Source organism: Pan paniscus, chromosome 9 (genome assembly GCF_029289425.2).
Source record: "Pan paniscus chromosome 9, NHGRI_mPanPan1-v2.0_pri, whole genome shotgun sequence".
NCBI classification, from domain to species: domain Eukaryota; kingdom Metazoa; phylum Chordata; class Mammalia; order Primates; family Hominidae; genus Pan; species Pan paniscus.
In genome coordinates, this window is record NC_073258.2 from 45,855,043 (window position 1) to 45,876,824 (window position 21,782).

At 38.2% G+C, this 21,782-nt stretch overlaps 1 long non-coding RNA gene across 1 annotated transcript; it reads left to right on the forward strand.

Annotated features, from left to right (window-relative positions):
- The first annotated feature begins 2,749 nt into the window (after window positions 1-2,749).
- Window positions 2,750-10,424, forward strand: LOC106635258 (uncharacterized). Its single transcript, XR_004665074.3, has 2 exons — window positions 2,750-4,637; window positions 9,687-10,424. It is a non-coding gene; the product is annotated as an uncharacterized LOC106635258 (long non-coding RNA).
- The last annotated feature ends 11,358 nt before the right edge of the window (window positions 10,425-21,782 follow it).

Below are 21,782 nucleotides of genomic sequence, written 5' to 3' on the forward strand. Positions count from 1 at the left end.
ACCAAAGGTTGCCAAGAATGGCATAAGGGAAAGCAATTTTTTAGTGTCTGTGCATAGGAATTTTATACGTTCTATGTTGCTGTGAAGCACCAGGGTCAGTTCTGAGCAAGATACTTTTCGTGAAATGAGGGGTGGTGTCTGCAGTTGGCATTCTTTCTTGTGGTTCTCACTCAGCTGTGCTCTCCAACTTTATTCACCTGTATGAGAACCCTAAGCGGGATGCCCTGGTGAAGAACAAGAAATTGCCAGGGTCTGGCAAATTGCAAGTCCACAAGTACCTAGTAGGGAGTGAAAGTTGGTTATGTTTGGAGTATGGAGAGATAAGCTTAACTAAACTGTGAGTAAACATGAAAACAAAAATAAAATCAGAATATGCCTGCAAATGCTGGGGAGAAGAATGTTAGGCATTTTATTGGTCTGTTAAAAAAAAAAAGTGGGGAATGGTGGATTCATAGAAGAAATAATTAGAAAACTGGTGTAGGAAAAACACTGTGGGGAGGGGGGAAAGCAGCACAATTAATTCTCATTCCCCCCCTCTAGAGTTTGAAGTAGTAGATCCTTATGGGGAATGAAGGGAATATGTAAGAAATCGTAAAATTTTCTAAGCAGAAAATAATTTTTCTTTGGAGAGGAGGCATGTGAGTTCATGAATGTAAACCTGCATTAAAAAGGAGAGACAATCGTGGGCAGAAAGAGGGAGAAGGAGAAGCAGTATAATCGTTTTTAAAAATTCAGCCTAAATTGAGTATTCAGCATTTCCATCTTAGAGTATGTAGGGTTTTAAATATCTCTGTTCGAGAAAATTGATTTGAAGACAGAAAGGCCTTTCGAAACTTAGAAATTCTAGGGTTTAGGTTTTTTTCTTTCATATGTTTATTTGAAGCTTAGACTATAGAAACTATATATAAAATAAGAATTGTTACGTATTAGGAAATTTTTAAAATAGATAAGGCTAGTTAATTATTTAAATATATTGAAGTATTAAAACTATTGAGTCATAAATAAGACCCCCAAAATATGTCAGTGGCAGGGTAAAATGCAGAAAAACTAAGTATATCAGAAACTACTATCTGTGATAAAATTCAAAATGGGGTTTTTAATTGCAGCATTAATTTAATTTAATTATATTTCAGACTTGCTACATAAAATTAGGACTCAAAAATACAAATATCTATATGCCCATCATGATTTTTTATAGAACAGAAGTAATCATAATCATTTACTTGTTTTTTTTTTATTTCTATAGGAAAATAGCAAAAATTTCATCTCCTGAAGAAATTTGAAGATTTTTTTGGATGTTCTTTTAAAGGTGAAACTTTTCTTCTTTAGGTAAGGAAACGTTTTCTATTGTTTATCCATGGGTTGAAAAGAGCATTTCAATTAGACGAAAGAAGTATCATGTACTAAAACTTTGCTTATCTTAACTGATGTAAAACATCATGAAGATGATAGAAAGCAGGATTTTTAATTTAAATAAAGCAAAAGTAGTTAGAAATTTTTCATTTAAAAAAGATTAATTTGTTGGGGAAAAAATGAGATAGACCCCTTTTTTTTTGCACTTTCTCATAGCCTGAATAAGAGGATTCCCATGATCCATCTTTTAAAAATATTTAAGACATAACCAAATTAAAATAAAAGTTATGATTCTGGCACAGAGTTTTAAAAAATATTTAGCAAAATCAAAAACAAGAGAATTTTCAGACATCTAAAATATTCCTAAACACAGATGTAAACTAATGTGATAAACTATTTTGATAAATTTGAAAGACTGGTCATTGTTTTAAAAGCAGGCCCGTGAATTAAAGTTAATTAAGATTTGTGCAGTAACAGGCAAACTTAAACTTTGGTATATACTCACATGCTGGGAAAATATTTTTTTGTAGGGTCAGAATGTAAATATAAATAATTTGTTTAATCAGGCAAGAACCTGTACTTTGTGTGTGAACTCTTTTCAGTGTTTGGTAATTGTGTTACGTTGATAACATAAGAAAAGGAGACAGACTAACTTTTTAAGCATATTAGAATATTTGCAACTCATTCTATTTTTGGCAATAATTCTATTAGTGCAGTTTACTTCCATGAACAGTATAAAATACATACGTGAAAATCAGCTTTTTAAAAGCAGATTACAAGTGCAATTAAATTGTCTAAAAAAACATTTTAAATGCTTTGAAGTATTTTATGAAATTAAAAGAATAAAACAAGTAGTTTCAGAAATTATAGAATCTGTTGTAAATATGCAAATTTGCGCATTCTAGCTTTGTCACCAATGCCACATTTGGGAAAAGAAATAGATTGCAATGTTTGTCTTCTATTAACATATATATATTCTTAAAAGTATACAAAATGTTTCCTAATTTTAAACATATTAATGCTGTTACATATAAATTTTTTTAAATCTTAGTATAAAGTTTAGGGTTTTAAAAAAATATACTTTAAAAATTCATGTGGTGAAATAGAATCTAAAAACTTGAGGGAAAATACTAAATTTTTTGGTATAAATTTGAAGAGTTCATTTCTAGAATACATTTATTTTCTTCTTATAAAGACATTTACATCAATATTAAGTATATAGATTAAGACCTACTTAAATTACTTAATTAAAATATACTAAACTTCTAAGTTATTTTTAAAAGAATGATGTGGGTAAACTGAAAAGATCATAAAATTATTTCTAATGTAATTTTTACGTAAAGCCCTTTAATATATCAGTTTTTACCTCTTATATTTTGAACCGTTAAAAGAAAAAAAATGACTAATCTCCTGATGGAAAATATAATCTTATAGTATTGAGAAGAGAGTTGTAAGCATGTAATAAATATATGAGATCAGTTTCACTTCTGACTTGTTTTCGAGCCTTTCTTATGAATCATCATGTATTTTAACATCAGGAGAATAATACATAAAATACGCTTTAAAATGTTATAACCTGGTAGCTATTAAAAAAGAGGAGAAAAAAACAGAGCTTTGCCTAGCAAAATACTAACTAAAGAGTTCAGATGCTAAAGTAGTATAATAAACTAAAATTCCAAATATATATGAATATATAATTTTTTATATCTTGGTATATAGCATTTGTCTTAATTGTTTAGGAAACTACATATTGTACAGGAGTGAAGAAGTAAATGAAGTATTTTCTCATCATAGTTTACTAGATAAAAAATGTACTAATAAGCTAAATGTAATAGTAAGGGGCACATTTAAAATATAATTTTGTAGAGTCTTACTAAATACGTATCTTTCCAACAAGGCTTTAGGTTTTTGCATGTGTATTAGGATTTCTGAGTTTTGTGATTTGAAATTCATGATACATTTTGAGTGCCCTTTCAAAAGGCAAATTGTTTCTGTGGAAAAATCAGACATTATGTACATTTCATTTTATATTTGGGTGTGAGAAAAATAGCAGATAATTTGGGAGAATTCTAGTTGTTGCCTTAGTGCATGCATCAAATACTAAACAATTATTTTATCTCTCAGTTATACGTCTGGGCATGTTACAGTTTGTACTGTATGTACAAACAGGATATTGAACTTACATTGAGATACAGTGTTCTTTAAACGTGATTGTTAATCTTTACTGAAATTATGGGCAAACTATTTCAAAGAAATGCGTTTTTAAACTCTTATTTTTAATTAAAATGAGAAAAACTTTGAAGGAGTTCATTTATGAATAAAATATGTAATTGTGCAGTCTCCTGAAAGAATGAACTCTTAGTTTATTTTTCAAATTTTATTAAAATGTTTCCTTACTTGTTGCTTGTTGGCATTTTAAAATTAAAAAGTAATAAAGCAACATTATTATATTTCTGATTATCAAGAGAGTGAAAGGGAAACCAAAGTATATTGACACAACCCAGGTTTTCCCCTAAAAAAAACTAACTTCAAATTGAAAAAATATATTGCCCATATTTAATATTTCTTATTAGGACTTACTTGGAGTCGCATAATTTTTTTGAGACAATATATTGGAGGAAATTTGTCTTATAAAATGGAGAGATGTAGAACATTGTGGGCAGTTATAGGATAGTCTTTCTCTCTTGTTGCTTCCCAGAACTTAGAAAACAGATTTTAAATTAATAGTGTTGAGTACACGAATCTCTGGAGTATAATAATTTAGAAAAATGTTGGAAAATGATAAAGTCGAAGGGGAAGATTAATTGAAGTGTCCCCTTTTCAAAAGGGAAGCATTTGACACTATGAGGAGTGCTCTAGAGATTAACAAATGTTTCTCTGTCAGGGATAATTTTCTGAGCAGTTGAGGTTGTTTGTGTGATAAGGGAAGGCGGCTAGATAGCGTAACTATAGGTGTTTGAGAAAATTTCCGAAGTTACTTTCAGATTGAAAGGGTGAAAGTTGGTGCAACAATTGGCTGTTGGGAGGGGAAAGGGTGCAGGGCTCGCCAGCCCGGCGCCACTACAGGGTTAACCGCGGCGGCGCCCGGTGCACACTGGGAGTTGTAGGCCGCGGGCATTGTGGGAGTTGTCGTAAAAGCCTGCTTTCTTGCCGTGATGGCCGCCGCCGAGGCAGGGAGTTGAGGGTTTCTGCCTTTCGGAGGGTTTGGGGGGCTGTCGGTCCCGTTAGAAGGCCACCAACAGCCCCCCAGGTTGCCAAGGGCCTGTTAGTTGTGTTCCTGGAAGGTGGGCAAGCAGCCTGATGGGTTAACATTGGGATTTGCCGTCGTTATAGCGGTCAAGGGGCCTGTAGCGGCTGCAGGGTCGATGAGGGTTCCCAGCCGGCCGGACCTTGGTCGTCTGGCATTCTGCCTTTGAAATATCTGGGTGGCCGGCGCCTAGGCATGTGGGGTTGTGCTTTCTGTGTTGTGGTTTGTAGCTTGCACTCACCACTGTTCTTAGCGCATTTGGCTCTGTTCTTATGGCTGTTGGTACTCATGGCCCTATTTGGGGTTGGACTGGGCTCTTTTTCTTGGGTCTGGTGGGATTTAAGCAAGAACTGGAATTTTGTAAGATGTACAGCAGTGTCCTGGGTGTTGTCTGTCTGGTGTGGGGTGTGAGCAGTTGCAGGAGTTATGAACGTGTCCATGATCGTGTGGTTGGCTTTCCCTTGCATGTGGTGAACTTTCCCCTCGTTTGCTAATGCTGAAAGCCAGTGTCAGGCAGTTCCTACTTGTGAAATGCCTTCTTATTAACTTGGATGTGTTCCTAAATCTTGGGAGCTTTGCAATTGCTTGTAGAAAGATATGTGTGCAAAACTGAATTTAAAACGAGCACCAGGGTTGCAGGTACCTTTAGTTCTAGGGAGCCAGCTCCCCCAGGCTTCCCTGGTGCTGTGAAGTTGTTTGAGTTTATTTATGGAAATTAGGTTTGCTTTGAGCTGTGTTACCTTACTCTTGGTTCAGAGTTTCTCTGCATGTTGGGACCCTGATCTTTGATATTGGGTACTGTTTCAACACTTGAGGCTAAATGAAGCACCTTGTACTGATGTGTAATTTCGTGTGTCACAATCTCAGGATAACAGTAGATAGCCAAGCATGGCAGTACCTGTTTTGTCTGTCTACACGAATTGGACCTCATTGTTTCTGCCACAATGTACTGCTCCATAAATTCCGCCTTATTTCCATGGTTGTTGTCTGTAAGTTTTGAAATCTAACTGGTCATGAAAAGCCATTTTTCAGGCAGTATTTAAAAGCTTTTTCCCACAAGTAGAACTGGTATCTAAAACATTTTTTCATTCAAGTTTGGTAAGGTGGGAGATTTGAAATAAGGTACAACAGTGGTTTTGGAAATCAGCTATCAAGTTTTAGTTTTAGGGGCCACCACGTGACAGAAATGATTTATAGAGAGAGTAAAAATTGTGTTCCATTTCTCTTGGTATTTTAGTGCATATAAAAACTAAAGAAACCACTTTCATATATCATTAAAAAGCCCTTTGATGTCTTGTGATGAATGAGGTTTTTATAACTCCCCTATTGTCTGGGTTTGCTTAGAATATAGTAATGGGGCCGGGCATGGTGGCTCACGCCTGTAATCCCAACAGTTTGGGAGGCCAAGGCCAGGGGATCACTTGAGGTCAGGAGTTTGAGACCAGCCTGGCCAACATGGTGAAACCCCGTCTCTACTAAAAATACAAAAAACTTAGCTGGGTGTGGTGGCGTACGCCTATAATCTCAGCTACTCAGGAGGCTGAGGTGGGAGAATCACTTGAACCCAGGAGGTGGAGATATCAGTGAACGGAGATTGTGCCACTGCACTCCAGCCTGGGCAACAGAGTGAGACCCTGTCTCAAAAAAAAAAAAAAATTAGCTGGGTGTTCTGGCAGGTGCCTGTAGTCCGGCTACTCTGGAGTCTGAGGCAGGAGAATCGCTTGAACCTGGGAGGTGGAGGCGGCAGTGAGCCAAGATCACTTCACTGGACTCCACCCCTCCAACCTGGGCAACAGAGTGAGACTGCATCTCAAAAAATATATGTATAGTAATGGTAGAGAAAGCAGCAAAGCTGGCTGGGTATGTACATGTGATTCTGTTGAAACTGATTTCAGGTATGGATTGATAGGCTAATATTGTTGGTTTGCTAGTCAGATCTCAGGAAAGTATTTCCTTCCCTCTAACCTGACCTAAGTGTGTCTTAGAATGTTAACTAACTTGACAATTGAATAAAAAAGATTGAGAAATTTATTTTTAAATGATCCGTATTGTCCATATTTGTTACTGTTTGGTGATGTGGTCAAATACTGTTGTTCTGGTGAATTGGTTTTGTATCTTAGGAAGACCGGATGGCTAGACTTTGTAGGTGTGTAGAATCATTTAGAATGAACCACAGCCACAGTGCCCATTTGCCTTGAAAGAAGATACATGAATTTTTAATTGACAAGTTACCTCTGGCTTGAGTTAAACAGAACAAATAGTTCATTAGAAGGTGCTTTGAATGGACTTTGAGAGTGGAAAGAAACAGAACAAATAGTTCATTAGAAGGTGCTTTGAATGGACTTTGAGAGTGGAAAGGTACATACTTTGTTAAGTTTAGAGGTAAACTCATCTCTGCATTTGCATAGAGCCCTTCCAGACATTTGCCAGTAGTCACATCTCTCTACAAAGTGGTGAGGTTTTTGTGTCCAAGAATTTTGGTATTTAATCATTTATTTGATACTCTATTTCCCATCCTTATCACTCCAATTCTGATGCTGGTGTGAAATGTTTTGTGTAATATACAAAGGCAACAGTAGATGTTTCAGAAAAAAATGTGATAAAATCTACTTATGTTTTCTGGAACATGATTCATAAGGTTGTGTTCACATATTGGATAGATACGTCAAAAGGTGTCTTTTTGAAACCCAGGGTTTGCACAGTTTCAACGAAACTGTTTTCAATGAGGCATAACACCAAAGGGTAACTTTCTTGACTAAGGTGTTATAAAATGAAAGCGTTTAATTCTTGTGTTCATTCAAAAAAGAAATGGAAACTTGTTTCCAAATAATAGAATTTGGAACATGACCAAAATAATTTTCACTTTAGTAGCCAAAATTTGGAGACTCCAAGAAGGGAACAGAGTGTATCTGTTTGGGGCCTTTACTCAGGTTCTTTCTAATCTCTTGTTTTCCCGCATATAACTATTCACATTGCTGAAAGTAAGCAGTTCTTTATTTTTTTCGGAGACAGGGTCTTACTCTGTCACCCAGGCTGGAGTGCAGTGGTGTGATCATAGCTTACTATAACCTCAAACTCCCAGGCTCAAGCTATCCTCCTGCCTCAGCCTCCTGAGTTGCTAGAACTACAGGCATGCTCCACCACACCTTGCTAATTTTTTTTTTTTTTTTTGAGACAGTTTTTCACTATGTTGTCCAGGCTGGTCTCAAACTTCTTGCCCCAAGTGATCCTCCTGCCTCCCAAAGGGCTGAGATTACAGGCATGAGCCACCACACATGACCCTAAGCAGTTCTTATTAATGCATTTCTGCATTTGTGAACATTTGTAAGGGTAAAACTGCATATAAAGCAACAAAATCACCCATTCCGAATTTGATCTTTATTTTTCATTAATATTATTTGAAAAAGAAGAATTGTTGATTGTAGTTTGTACACTTAAGTTTGGTACGTCTGGTTTTAGATTCCAGTACTCTTAAACATGGAATGTATATTCACCCCTCACCCTGACAGGATAGTAAGGTTTCTGAGAGAAAGAGGAGTGGTATTTTTAAAACTTCTATGCTTATTAATGATGAATTTTATTTTTTGATTCTTCCTACATGTATTTCCAGGACAGAATATATTATCTCTGCCCTGCTGGGCCCTTTGTTTTTGAAGTCAGAGTATTGGATGATTTTTATGGGTAGGACAGAGCAAACCAACACTTACTTCAAAATGCTGAATGTAGATTAAAAGATATTCATTTCCATTAGAAATAAAGCAAGATCATATGCATATGTCCTACCAGTTAAAGGATTCTGTATCTTAAAGCCTCAAAAAAAATCATAAATAATCATTTTGCTTTGTCCTTTGCCTTCCTTATTTTTCTTTTTGTTCAGTTTTCTCTCTCAGTGTGCCTTTGTGGGGTTCGAGAATTTAAATGACATTTTTGTTTATTTTGGATTATTTTTCAAATTATTTGCTTCAACTTAAAACCATTTTCACCTAAATTATTCATAACATGATCTTAATAAGTCATTCTTGTCATATTTCATTTTTATAATTAAAATATTATAAATATTGAATTTCTTTTTTGGGAAAAAATGAGCTAGCTACTTAAACCAAATTCACAAAGTTCCAGAATTTGGCCTGCAAAAAAATCCAGGGATGTATAGCTGTAGCTTCTTTTTCTGTTATTAACAGTCTTTAGACAATGAAGAGAGATGCATGATTTGGCCGTTTCAGAAGAAATCTGAAAAGCACTTCTTGCCCAACACTAAATATAATGTGAAAATTTTATTAGGACAGTATAAGGAGAAATCCTTGAATTCACATAAAAGAATCGAATAAAGCAGTTCTATATGTGTTTACCAATCTAAAAAAATTTTTTTTATTTAGTAAACCACTTTCTTGTTTTCTTAACTCGGAAATAAATTTATGTGTCTGGATTTGAAATTTTTTTTTGATTTTTTGTTTTGAGACAGAGTCTCACTCTGTTGCCCAGGTTGGAGTGCAGTGGTGTGATTGATCTTGGCTCACTGCAACCTCCACCTCCTGGGTTCAAGTGATTCTCCTGCCTCAGCCTCCCAAGTAGCTGGGATTACAGGCGCCCACCACCATGCCTAGCTAATTTTTGTATTTTTAGTAGATACGGGGTTTCGCTATGTTGGCCAGGCTGGTCTCGAACTTCAGACCTCAGGCGTTCCGCCTGCCTCAGCCTGCCAATATGCTGGGATCACAGGCGTGAGCACCCGACCTGAAATTGTTTTTAAGGAGAATTCATTTTTGGTAGGGAGAGCCATGTTTTCAATAAAGTTGTAGTAAAAGAGTAGCCAACTTGTGTCTTTTTTTTTTTTTTAATTATTAACCAAAGGTATTGATTATATGTAGTTTATAAGGGGAGAAAAGGGCCCATTGTAGTAGAGGGTTAAAATGAAGACAGTGATTTTTAGCTTTTCTGTACCATTTGCTATAATTACTTTCTGATAGAATTTGAATTCGTAATGTAATGGAGTTAATTTTAAAATATTTGAGAAATGGCTTTATATATATAATATCATATTAATTTTTTAGACACATAGGATTCTGTAATTGTTTCATCCTAACAGATTTTTAAAAGGAAGCATATAAAGTAAATGAAACACACTCTTATTATATTCTTCTACTTGAGGTAGAAGAATTCTAAATTAAAACTTGGAAAAAAGAATTTTTATCCGTGCAAAAGATTTGAGGTATGTACTATAGTTTTATAAATCAATAGAAAAAAATGGAAGGACACAGCCATGGCTGGGCAATTCACAAAAGAAAAAATAAAAATGGCAATAAATAATTTGGCAGATTGTGTTTACCAAAGGTGGCCACAACTGTGTCTCCCGGTTTTACCTATTCTTCTCTATTGTGACAATGTCATTCTGTCATCAGAAGGTGGAGTCTTTTCACTTCCTTGAATCTGAGTGGATCCTTCGACTGTTTTGACCAAGACTATGTGGTAGAAGTGAAGTTCCAGTTCCAGGTATTGCTCTTATTTCACCTGACAAGTTTGGTTTCCTGCCTTTTGGAAGCTGACCACTATGTTAGAAATGTAATCACCCTGAAATCACTATGTCATGAGAAACCCAAAGGCAAGTGAAGAAGCCCTGGAGGATGCGACATCAAGTGTAGAGGCAAAAGAGCACCAAGGAAGAGGCCAAAGAACACTAAGTGAAGAAGCCATTTTGAAAATGGATCCTCCAGCCCCAGCTGCCCTAGTTGTTATGTAAATCAGATAAATTGCCCAGTGGTACCCTTCCCAATTTCTGCCCCATAAAATCATGAGCCAAATAAAATGGTTTGTTTTAAGCTTCTAAGGTTGTGGGTGGTTTGTTTTGCCATGACAGATAACAGGAACAAATACTGGGGAAAATTTTTGTTTGATAATGGGTACAATTTGCTTGTCTAAATCTGATAAGGAACTAGTAGCTACAATAAGTAAGGAGTTTTGTTTGTTTTTCAAATGAAAACAAAACAAAACAAACACAAGAGCCCTAATAGAAAAATGCCAAGATTATGAACAGGTGTTATTTCAAAGAGGAAATACAATAGGCTAACAACATGAAAAGGTACGCTTAAACTCAGTAATTAGAGGAATTAAGATTAGAGCAACAATAAAGTATCTCTTTATCCCCAGTAGACTAAGAAAAATGAGAAAGATGGATGATGCCAAGTATTGGTGGGGATGGGGGTTAGGAACCCTCATACACTGCTGGTGAGAATATAGAGTGGTGGAGCCGTTCTGGAGAGCAGCCTGGCCGAATTTAATTAAATGAATATAGATCTTAAATTGTTTCTGGGTATATGGCCTCAAGTCTTACATAGGTCTCTAAAGGAGGAAATGTGAGGATGTTCATCACATTGTTTTTCATGGCAGAGTCTCAGATCCAACCTGAGGTTCTTCATCACTGGAGGAATACATAGGTAAAATATGGTGGATGCACACATGTAGTACAGTAGTCCCCACTTATTCACAGTCTCGATTTTTGCTGTTTCAGTTACCTGTGGCCAACTGCAGTTTGAAAATATTAAATGGAAAATTCTGGAAATAAACATTTCAAAAGCTTTATATTTTGCAGCATTCTGAGTCGTGTGATGAAACCTTACACTTGTCCATTAGTTACTTAGTAGCTATCTCAGTTGGATTGAAAAAACAGGATCTATAGGGTTCAGTACTATCCTTGTTTCAGACACGCACTGAGGGTCTTGGAATGTATCCCATAAGGGGAGAGTAATGTGCTATGCATCAGATAGAAGCAAAAGACTACATATATCTACCATGCATAATGTTTGAGAAGTACAGTGTTCATGAAAATAAAAAGTGGAATCTAGAAATGTTCAAAAAGGTATGTAAAACACGTTGGAATGAATACCTAAAGGGCAAGGTAAATGTTGCCCATGAAAGAAGAAAGGGAGAGGATAATGGAGAATGAGTTAAAATAAACTAAATAAAATGAGAAGCCAATGATGATAATGTGCTGTGAACCAAGACATATTCATCATACTTTCTGTGCTGGAGGTCAAACAATACTCCCTCACTCCAAGAAGAGAAGATTATAATTCTCAAAGTAAACTGAAAGAACCATTTTTTCAGTCTGCCTCACTTGGAACAAATTTTTAAATGAGATCAGTTACAGAAGTATGGTCAAACAGGCAATCTCATATTTTGTTGGATATGTAAATTGGTATGACCATTATAAAGTACAGTTATTCATCAAGATCCTTAAAAATGCTCATATCCTAGCAATAAACATTTGTAAATGGAAGTTTAAAAAAATCCATTGATTGATTGATTGATTGATTGAGACAGTCTCGCTCTATCGCCTCAGGCTGCAGCGCAGTGGTACAATCTCGGCTCCCTGCAACCTCTGCCTCCTAGGTTCAAGTGATTCCTGTGCTTCGGCCTCCCCAGTAGCTGGGATTACAGGTGCACACCACCACACCCAGTTATTTTTTACTTTTAGTAGAGACAGGGTTTCACCACGTTGGCCAGGCTGGTCTTGAACTCCTGACCTCAAGTGACCTGCCTGGTTAGCCTCCCGAAGTGCTGGGATTACAGGCATGAGCTACTGTGCTCAGCCACAAAACCATTTAAATAGCACCAGAAAACATGAAATACCTAGGGATACATATAACAAATATGTGTAAGACCTGTACACTGAAACTACAAAACATTGCTGAGAAATTTAAAGAATACATAAGTTGTGAGAAAGATACCATGTTCGTGGATTGGAAGACTCAATGTTGTTAAGATTTCAACTCTTCAAATTGATCTATAGACTCAAAGCAATCCCAATCAAAATACCAGGTAGCTTTTTTAAAAAATAAAAAACCCAAAGTGGCTGATCCTAAAATATATATGGAAATGCAAGGGCTCTAGGGTAGTCAAGACAAGAAAGTTGGAGGACTTACATTTCCTGGTTTTAACAATTTAAAACCACAGTAATCAAGACAGTGGAATTTGGTTAAAATAATCAAATTTATAAATTTATGCTATGTAAAACAATAGGTGTGGAAAAAGGAACTTTTTCCTCTGGTCTCACACCACACAATCATCAACACAGAGAAGATGTCTGATACCAAATGTGTGGAGATTTTTCCCCTACACACCAGACAAGCAAGCAGTTCTGCAGCAGGCACCAGCTGGGTGTCTTCCAATTCAATTCCGACACTATCTACCTGGAGATAGCCTCAGATTGAGGGCTCAGTCCCACAAGACTGCCACCACCCTTCAGATGCCAGTTGCAAGTCTGGGCCTCCAGAACATCTGACCAACCATGTTCAAGATAGGGTTCCCATGACCCCCTGTTTGGGTTCAATTAATTTGCTAGCGTGGCTCACAGAACATGTATGCTGGTTTAAAGGATATTACAAAAAAAAAATACACATGAAGAGATACATGGGGCGAGGTATGGAGGAAGGGGTGAAGAGCTTCCATGCCCTCCCCAGGCACACACCCTCCAGGAAACTTCACATGTTCAGATATCTGGAAGCTCCCCACACTCTGTCCTCTTGGGTCTTCTATGGAGACTTCGTTGGTTAGGCATGATGAGGACTGTGTGGAAATATGAATGGATAAAAAGAGTATGATCTAATACTAATAAGATCATACTATTCATTACTATTACTGAATGAGGAAACCCAGTAAGGCTGGTCAGTTCAGATTCTTGGCCTCTCTGGCAGCATTTTTTTTTCTTCCAGGGTATGGGGCAGTACCCTTCTGAAATGAGGGTCTTATGACCTACAATCAGAAAAGTAGGGGGAGATTAGAGTCCTGCCTTGGGCTGGTGGAAGGAGGGCAGGGGAAGGAAGGTCAGAGAGAGATTCTGTTTTCTGAAGAATCTGTTTTCTTCTGAGGTCTAAAGCATCCCAACATTATAACAAAAGACTATAACAAGGGATATGGGAGTTATGAGCCAGGAATGGTGCTGGAACAGTTGGATATCCATATGCAAAAAGATGAGTCTTGTTCCATGCCTCATACTGTATTCAAAGATGGAGTTGAAATTATTCATAAACCTAAACATAAGAACTAAAACCATAAAACTTTAGAAGAAAATAGGAGAAAAATCTTTGAGGTCTTAGTTGATGCAAAAATTTCTTTTTTTTTTTTTCTTATTATACTTTAAGTTTTAGGGTACATGTGCACAACTTGCAGCTTTGTTACATATGTATACCTGTGCCATGTTGGTGTGCTGCACCCATTAACTTGTCATTTAGCATTAGGTATATCTCATAATGCTATCCCTTCCCCCTCCCCCACCTCACAACAGTCCCCGGTGTGTGATGTTCCTCTTCCTGTGTCCATGTGTTCTTATTGTTCTATTCCCACCTATGAGTGAGAACATGTGGTGTTTGGTTTTTTGTCCTTGCAATAGTTTGCTGAGAATGATAGTTTCCAGCTTCATCCATGTCCCTACAAAGGACATGAACTCATCATTTTTTATGGCTGCATAGTATTCCATGGTGTATATGTGCCACATTTTCTTAATCCAGTCTATCATTGTTTGACATTTGGGTTGGTTCCAAGTCTTTGCTATTGTGAATAGTGCCGCAATAAACATACATGTGCATGTGTCTTTATAGCAGCATGACTTATAATCCTTTGGGTATATACCCAGTAATGGGATGGCTGGGTCAAATGGTATTTCTAGTTCTAGATCCCTGAGGAATCGCCACACTGACTTCCACAATGGTTGAACTAGTTTACAGTCCCACCAACAGTGTAAAAGTGTTCCTATTTCTCCACATCCTCTTCAGCACCTGTTGTTTCCTGACTTTTTAATGATCGCCATTCTAACTGGTGTGAGATGGTATCTCATTGTGGTTTTGATTTGCATTTCTCTGATGGCCAGTGATGGTGAGCATTTTTTCATGTGTTTTTTGGCTGCATAAATGTCTTCTTTTGAGAAGCATCTGTTCATATCCTTCGGCCACTTTTTGATGGGGTTGTTTGTTTTTTTCTTGTAAATTTGTTTGAGTTCTTTGTAGGTTCTGGATATTAGCCCTTTGTCAGATGAGTAGGTTGCAAAAATTTTCTCCCATTCTGTAGGTTGCCTGTTCACTCTGATGGTGGTTTCTTTTGCTGTGCAGAAGCTCTTTAGTTTAATTAGATCCCATTTGTCAATTTTGGCTTTTGTTGCCATTGCTTTTGGTGTTTTAGACATGAAGTCCTTGCCCATGCCTATGTCCTGAATGGTATTGCCTAGGTTTTCTTCTAGGGTTTTTATGGTTTTAGGTCTAACATGTAAGTCTTTAATCCATCTTGAATTAATTTTTGTATAAGATATAAGGAAGGGATCCAGTTTCAGCTTTCTACATATGGCTAGCCAGTTTTCCCAGCACCATTTATTAAATAGGGAATCCTTTCCCCATTTCTTGATTTTGTCAGGTTTGTCAAAGATCAGATGGTTGTAGATGTGTGGTGTTATTTCTGAGGGCTCTGTTCTGTTCCATTGGTTTATATCTCTGTTTTGGTACCAGTACCATGCTGTTTTGGTTACTGTAGCCTTGTAATATAGTTTGAAGTCAGGTAGCATGATACCTCCAGCTTTGTTCTTTTGGCTTAGGATTGACTTGGCAATGCGGGCTCTTTTTTGGTTCCATATGAACTTTAAAGTAGTTTTTTCCAATTCTGTGAAGAAAGTCATTGGTATTTTGATGGGGATGGCATTGAATCTATAAATTACCTTGGGCAGTATGGCTATTTTCACGATATTGATTCTTCCTACCCATGAGCATGGAATGTTCTTCCATTTGTTTGTATCCTCTTTTATTTCACTGAGCAGTGGTTTGTAGTTCTCCTTGAAGAGGTCCTTCACGTCCCTTGTAAGTTGGATTCCTAGGTATTTTATTCTCTTTGAAGCAATTGTGAATGGGAGTTCACTCATGGTTTGGCTCTCTGTTTGTCTGTTATTGGTGTATAAGAATGCTTGTGATTTTTGCACATTGATTTTGTATCCTGAGACTTGGCTGAAGTTGCTTATCAGCTTAAGGAGATTTTGGGCTGAGACGATGGGGTTTTCTAGATACACAATCATGTCATCTGCAAACAGGGACAATTTGACTTCCTTTTTTCCTAATTGAATGCCCTTTATTTCCTTCTCCTGCCTGATTGCCCTCGCCAGAACTTCCAACACTATGTTGAATAGGAGTGGTGAGAGAGGGCATCCCTGTCTTGTGCCAGTTTTCAAAGGGAATGCTTCCAGTTTTTGCCCATTCAGTATGATATTGGCTGTGGGTTTGTCATAAATAGCTCTTATTATTTTGAGATACGTCCCATCAATACCTAATTTATTGAGAGTTTTTAGCATGAAGGGCTGTTGAATTTTGTCAAATGCCTTTTCTGCATCTATTGAGATAATCATGTGGTTTTGTCTTTGGTTCTGTTTATATGCTGGATTACGTTTATTGATTTTCGTGTGTTGAACCAGCCTTGCATCCCAGGGATGAAGCCCACTTGATCATGGTGGATAAGCTTTTTGATGTGCTGCTGGATTTGGTTTGCCAGTATTTTATTGAGGATTTTTGCATCAATGTTCATCAGGGATATTGGTCTAAAATTCTCTTTTTTGGTTGTGTCTCTGTCAGCCTTTGGTATCAGGATGATGCTGGCCTCATAAAATGAGTTAGGGAGGATTTCCTCTTTTTCTACTGATTGGAATAGTTTCAGAAGGAATGGTACCAGCTCCTCCTTGTACCTCTGGTAGAATTTGGCTGTGAATCCATCTGGTCCTGGACTTTTTTTGGTTGGTAAGCTATTAATTATTGCCTCAATTTCAGAGCCTGTTATTGGTCTATTCAGAGATTCAACTTCTTCCTGGTTTAGTCTTGGGAGAGTGTATGTGTCGAGGAATTTATCCATTTCTTCTAGATTTTCTAGTTTATTTGCGTAGAGGTGTTTATAGTATTCTCTGATGGTAGTTTGTATTTCTGTGGGATCATTTCCCCCCTTTGTAATTTTTTATTGCATCTATTTGATTCTTCTCTCCTTTCTTCTTTATTAGTCTTGCTAGCGGTCTATCAATTTTGTTGATCTTTTCAAAAAACCAGCTCCTGGATTCATTAATTTTTTGAAGGGTTTTTTGTGTCTCTATTTCCTTCAGTTCTGCTCTGATCTTAGTTATTTCTTTCCTTCTGCTAGCTTTTGAATGTGTTTGCTCTTGCTTCTCTAGTTCTTTTAATTGTGATGTTAGGGTGTCAATTTTAGATCTCTCCTGCTTTCTCTTGTGGGCATTTAGTGCTATAAATTTCCCTCTACACACTGCTTTGAATGTGTCCCAGAGATTCTGGTATGTTGTGTCTTTATTGTCGTTGGTTTCAAAGAACATCTTTATTTCTGCCTTCATTTCGTTATGTACCCAGTAGTCATTCAGGAGCAGGGTGTTCAGTTTTTATGTAGTTCAGCGGTTTTGAGTGACTTTCTTAATCCTGAGTTCTAGTTTGATTGCACTGTGGTCTGAGAGACAGTTTGTTATAATTTCTGTTCTTTTACATTTGCTGAGGAGTGCTTTACTTCCAACTATGTGGTCAATTTTGGAATAGGTGTGGTGTGGTGCTGAAAAGAATGTATATTCTGTTGATTTGGGATGGAGAGTTCTGTAGATGTCTATTAGGTCTGCTTGGTGCAGAGCTGAGTTCAATTCCTGGATATCCTTGTTGACTTTCTGTCTCATTGATCTGTCTAATGTTGACAGTGGGGTGTTAAAGTCTCCCATTATTATTGTGTGGGAGTCTAAGTCTCTTTGTAGGTCACTAAGGACTTGCTTTATGAATCTGGATGCTCCTGTATTGGGTGCATATATATTTAGGATAGTTAGTTCTTCTTGTTGGATTGATTCCTTTACCATTATGTAATGGCCTTCTTTGTCTCTTTTGATCTTTGTTGGTTTAAAGTCTGTTTTATCCGAGATTAAGATTGCAACCCCTGCCTTTTTTTGTTTTCCATTTACTTGGTAGATCTTCCTCCATCCCTTTATTTTGAGCCTATGTGTGTCTCTGCACGTGAAATGGGTTTCCTGAATACAGCACACTGCTGGGTCTTGACTCTTTATCCAGTTTGCCAGTCTGTGCCTTTTAATTGGAGCATTTAGCCCATTTACATTTAAGGTTAGTATTGTTATGTGTGAATTTGATCCTGTCATTATGATGTTAGCTGGTTATTTTGCTCATTAGTTGATGCAGTTTCTTCCTAGCCTTGATGGTCTTTACAATTTGGCATGTTTTTGCAGTGGCTGGTACCATTTGTTCCTTTCCATGTTTAGTGCTTCCTTCAGGAGCTCTTTTAGGGCAGGCCTGGTGGTGACAAAATCTCTCAGCATTTGCTTGTCTGTAAAGTATTTTATTTCTCCTTCACTTATGAAGCTTAGTTTGGCTGGATATGAAATTCTGGGTTGAAAATTCTTTCCTTTAAGAATGTTGAATATTGGCCCCCAGTCTCTTCTGGCTTATAGAGTTTCTGCCGAGAGATCAGCTGTTAGTCTGATGTGCTTCCCTTTGTGGGTAACCCGACCTTTCTCTCTGGCTACCCTTAACATTTTTTCCTTCATTTCAACTTCAGTGAATCTGACAATTATGTGTCTTGGAGTTGCTCTTCTTGAGGAGTATCTTTGTGGTGTTCTCTGTATTTCCTGAATGTTGGCCTGCCTTGCCAGATTGGGGAAGTTCTCCTGGATAATATCCTGCAGAGTGTTTTCCAACTTTGTTCCATTCTCCCCGTCACTTTCAGGTATACCAATTAGACGTAGATTTGGTCTTTTCACGTAGTCCCATATTTCTTGGAGGCTTTGTTCGTTTCTTTTTATTCTTTTTTCTCTAAACTTCTCTTCACGCTTCATTTCATTCATTTCATCTTCCCCCGCTGATACCCTTTCTTCCAGTTGATCACATCAGTTACTGAGGCTTGTGCGTTCGTCATGTAGTTCTCGTGCCATGGTTTTCAGCTCAGGTCCTTTTAGGACTTCTCTGCATTGGTTATTCTAGTTATGCATTCATCTAGTTTTTTTTCAACGTTTTTAACTTCTTTGCCATTGGTTCGAACTTCCTCCTTTAGGTCGGAGTAGTTCGATCTTCTGAAGCCTTCTTCCCTCAACTCGTGAAAGTCATTCTCCATCCATCTTTGTTCCGTTTGCTGGTGAGGAGCTGCGTTTCTTTGGAGGAGGAGAGGCACTCTGATTTTTAGAGTTTCCAGTTTTTCTGCTCTGTTTTTTCCCCATCTTTGTGGTTTTATCTACCTGTGGTCTTTGATGATGGTGACATACAGATGGGTTTTTGGTGTGGATGTCCTTTCTGTTTGTTAGTTTTCCTTCTAACAGTCAGGACCCTCAGCTGCAGGTCTGTTGGAGTTTACTGGAGGTCCACTCCAGACCCTGTTTTCCTGGGTATCAGCAGCGGTGGCTGCAGAACAGCGGATATGGGTGAACCACAAATGCTGCTGCCTGATCGTTCCTCTGGAAGTTTTGTCTCAGACGAGTACCCGGCCGTGTGAGGTGTCAGTCCGCCCCTACTGGGGGGTGCCTCCCAGTTAGGCTACTCGGTGGTTAGGGACCCACTTGAGGAGGCAGTCTGCCCGTTCTTAGATCTCAAGCTGCGTGCTGGGAGAACCACTACTCTCTTCAAAGCTGTCAGACAGGGACATTTAAGTCTGCAGAGGTTATTGCTGTCTTTTGTTTGTCTGTGCCCTGCCCCTAGAGGTGGAGCCTAAAGAGTCAGGCAGGCCTCATTGAGCTGTGGTGGGCTCCACCCAGTTTGAGCTTCCCAGCTGCTTTGTTTACCTGCTCAAGCCTGGGCAATGGTGGGCGCCCCTTCCCCAGCCTCGCTGCCACCTTGCAGTTTGATCTCAGACTCCTGTGCTAGCAATGAGCAAGGCTCCATGGGCGTAGGACCCTCCGAGGCATTGCGGGATATAATCTCCTGGTGTGCCGTTTGTTAAGCCCATTGGAAGAGCGCAGTATTAGGGTGGGAGTGACCCGATTTTCCAGTTGCCATCTGTCACCCCTTTCTTTGACTAGGAAAGGGAATTCCCTGACCCCTTGCGCTTCCCAGGTGAGACGATGCCTTGCCCTGCTTCAGCTCACGCACAGTGCGTTGCACCTTCTGTCCTGCACCCACTGTCTGGCACTCCCCATTGAGATGAAACCGGTACCTCAGTTGGAAATGCAGAAATCACCCATCTTCTGCATCGCTCACGCTGGGAGCTGTAGACTGGAGCTGATCCTATTCGGCCATCTTGGCTCCATCCCCCAGTTGATGCAAAAATTTCTTAGATAATACATAAAAAGTAGGAAGCATAAAAGAAAAAAATTGATAAATTAGACTTCATCAAAATTAAAAACTTTTCCTTATCAAAATACAGTTAAGAAAATGAAAAGCAAGCTACACAAAAGGAAGAAAATATTTGCAAGACATCTGATGAAGGATTCATCTCCAGGATATATAAAGAACTCTTACAACTCAGTAATAAAACAGACAAACTAATTAAAAATATGAGCAAAACCTTTCTTATATAAGTGAGCCAAAGATGGCCTGGATGTTTTGGCTTTTAGGTTGTTTATTTCAGCACTGCAGGCTGAGACTTATTAGTTCGAAAGTCTACCAGTGCCAAAGTCAATTTTTTTACAAATCTAATTTTTTTTTAAGCCCAAACTAGATTTTCAGCACTTTAGAACCTGCCTGCTTGGTATAACCCATGAAATCACTCCACGCCTGCTAGCCAAATGTAGGATAAGCTCCAGGACCCAAATCACTGCTGCTGCTGTCCTTCAGTGTTCTCTGATCCAGAGACTCCCTTGCCGTGCTAGTGGAGTGTTATCACCTGGGCATGTAAACTCCCTCTCTGATTTTCCTCTTCTCCCAAGGAGTTCCCATACCCTCCCTCTCCTGCTGGAGGGTAGGCCCCTCATTGTTAGCATCCAGAAAGTCTCATGCTGTGAAGGACTTCCTCTCTCATGCATGGTTGTCCAAGAACCATTCAATAAAGCTTGCCATGTGTTATTACTGCTTCATATCTTTTTCTTTGATCAGCCCCCAAGTCCCTCAAACCCTCCACTTGATTTGAACAGATACTTCACAAACTAAGATAAACAAATGTCCAATAAGACATTGAAATGTTTAAACATGAAAAGATGCTCATTATATTTACAGCAAAGATCATGCTGTAAGTTATTAATTGAAGATTAATATGATTGAATTAACTAACACTAATTAAAGTCACATTGAGACACCACTACATATCAATGAGATTAAAAAGACAATACTAAGTGGTGTTGAAGATGCACAGCAACTAGAGCAAACTGGTACAGCCACTTTGGAAAACAGTTTGGCAGTTTCTTCTAGAATTAAATATTTACCATATAACCTATTAGTTTGCTCCTCACTATTGTTTACCCAAAGGAAATTAAGCTTATGTTCTACACAGACTTGTATATGAATGTTCATAGCTGCTTTATCTATAACAGGCAAAAATTGGGAACAACTTAAACATTCATCAGCTGAAGAGTGGCTAACAAAACGAAATACTACTCAGCAATAAAAAGGAACAGACTGGCCGGGTTCTCTGGCTTATGCCTATAATCCCAACACTTTGGGAGGCTGAGGCAGGTGGATTACCTGAGGTCAGGGATTCAAGACCAGCCTGACCAACATGGCGAAACCCCGTCTCTACTAAAAATACAAAAATTAGCTGGGTGTGGTGGTGCATTCCTGTAATCCTGGCTACCCCGGAGGCTGAGGGAGGAGAATTGCTTGAACCTGGGTGGCAGAGGTTGCAGTGAGCTAAGATCTTGCCACTGCACTCCAGCCTGGGCAACAGAGCAAAACTCCATCTCAAAAATAATAATAATAATAAAAAGGAACAGACTGCCAATACACACCACAGCTTAATCTCAATGGTAGTATGCTAAGTGAGAGAAGCCAGACACAAAAAACCACATGCTGCATGATTCCACTTATATGCATTTCTAGAAAGGCAACACTAGAATGACAGCAGAATCAGTGGTTATGATGGGTTGGGGGTCAAAAAGGGCATTGGCCATAAGGAGGCATGAAGAAACTCTTGGAGATTATGGAAATGTTGTATATCTTGATTGTGGTGACTACACATAAAATTTGTAGATTGTTTGTAAATACAATAAAGTGGACTAAGAAAGTCCTTGATAAGTGGACTAAGAAAAAAGTGT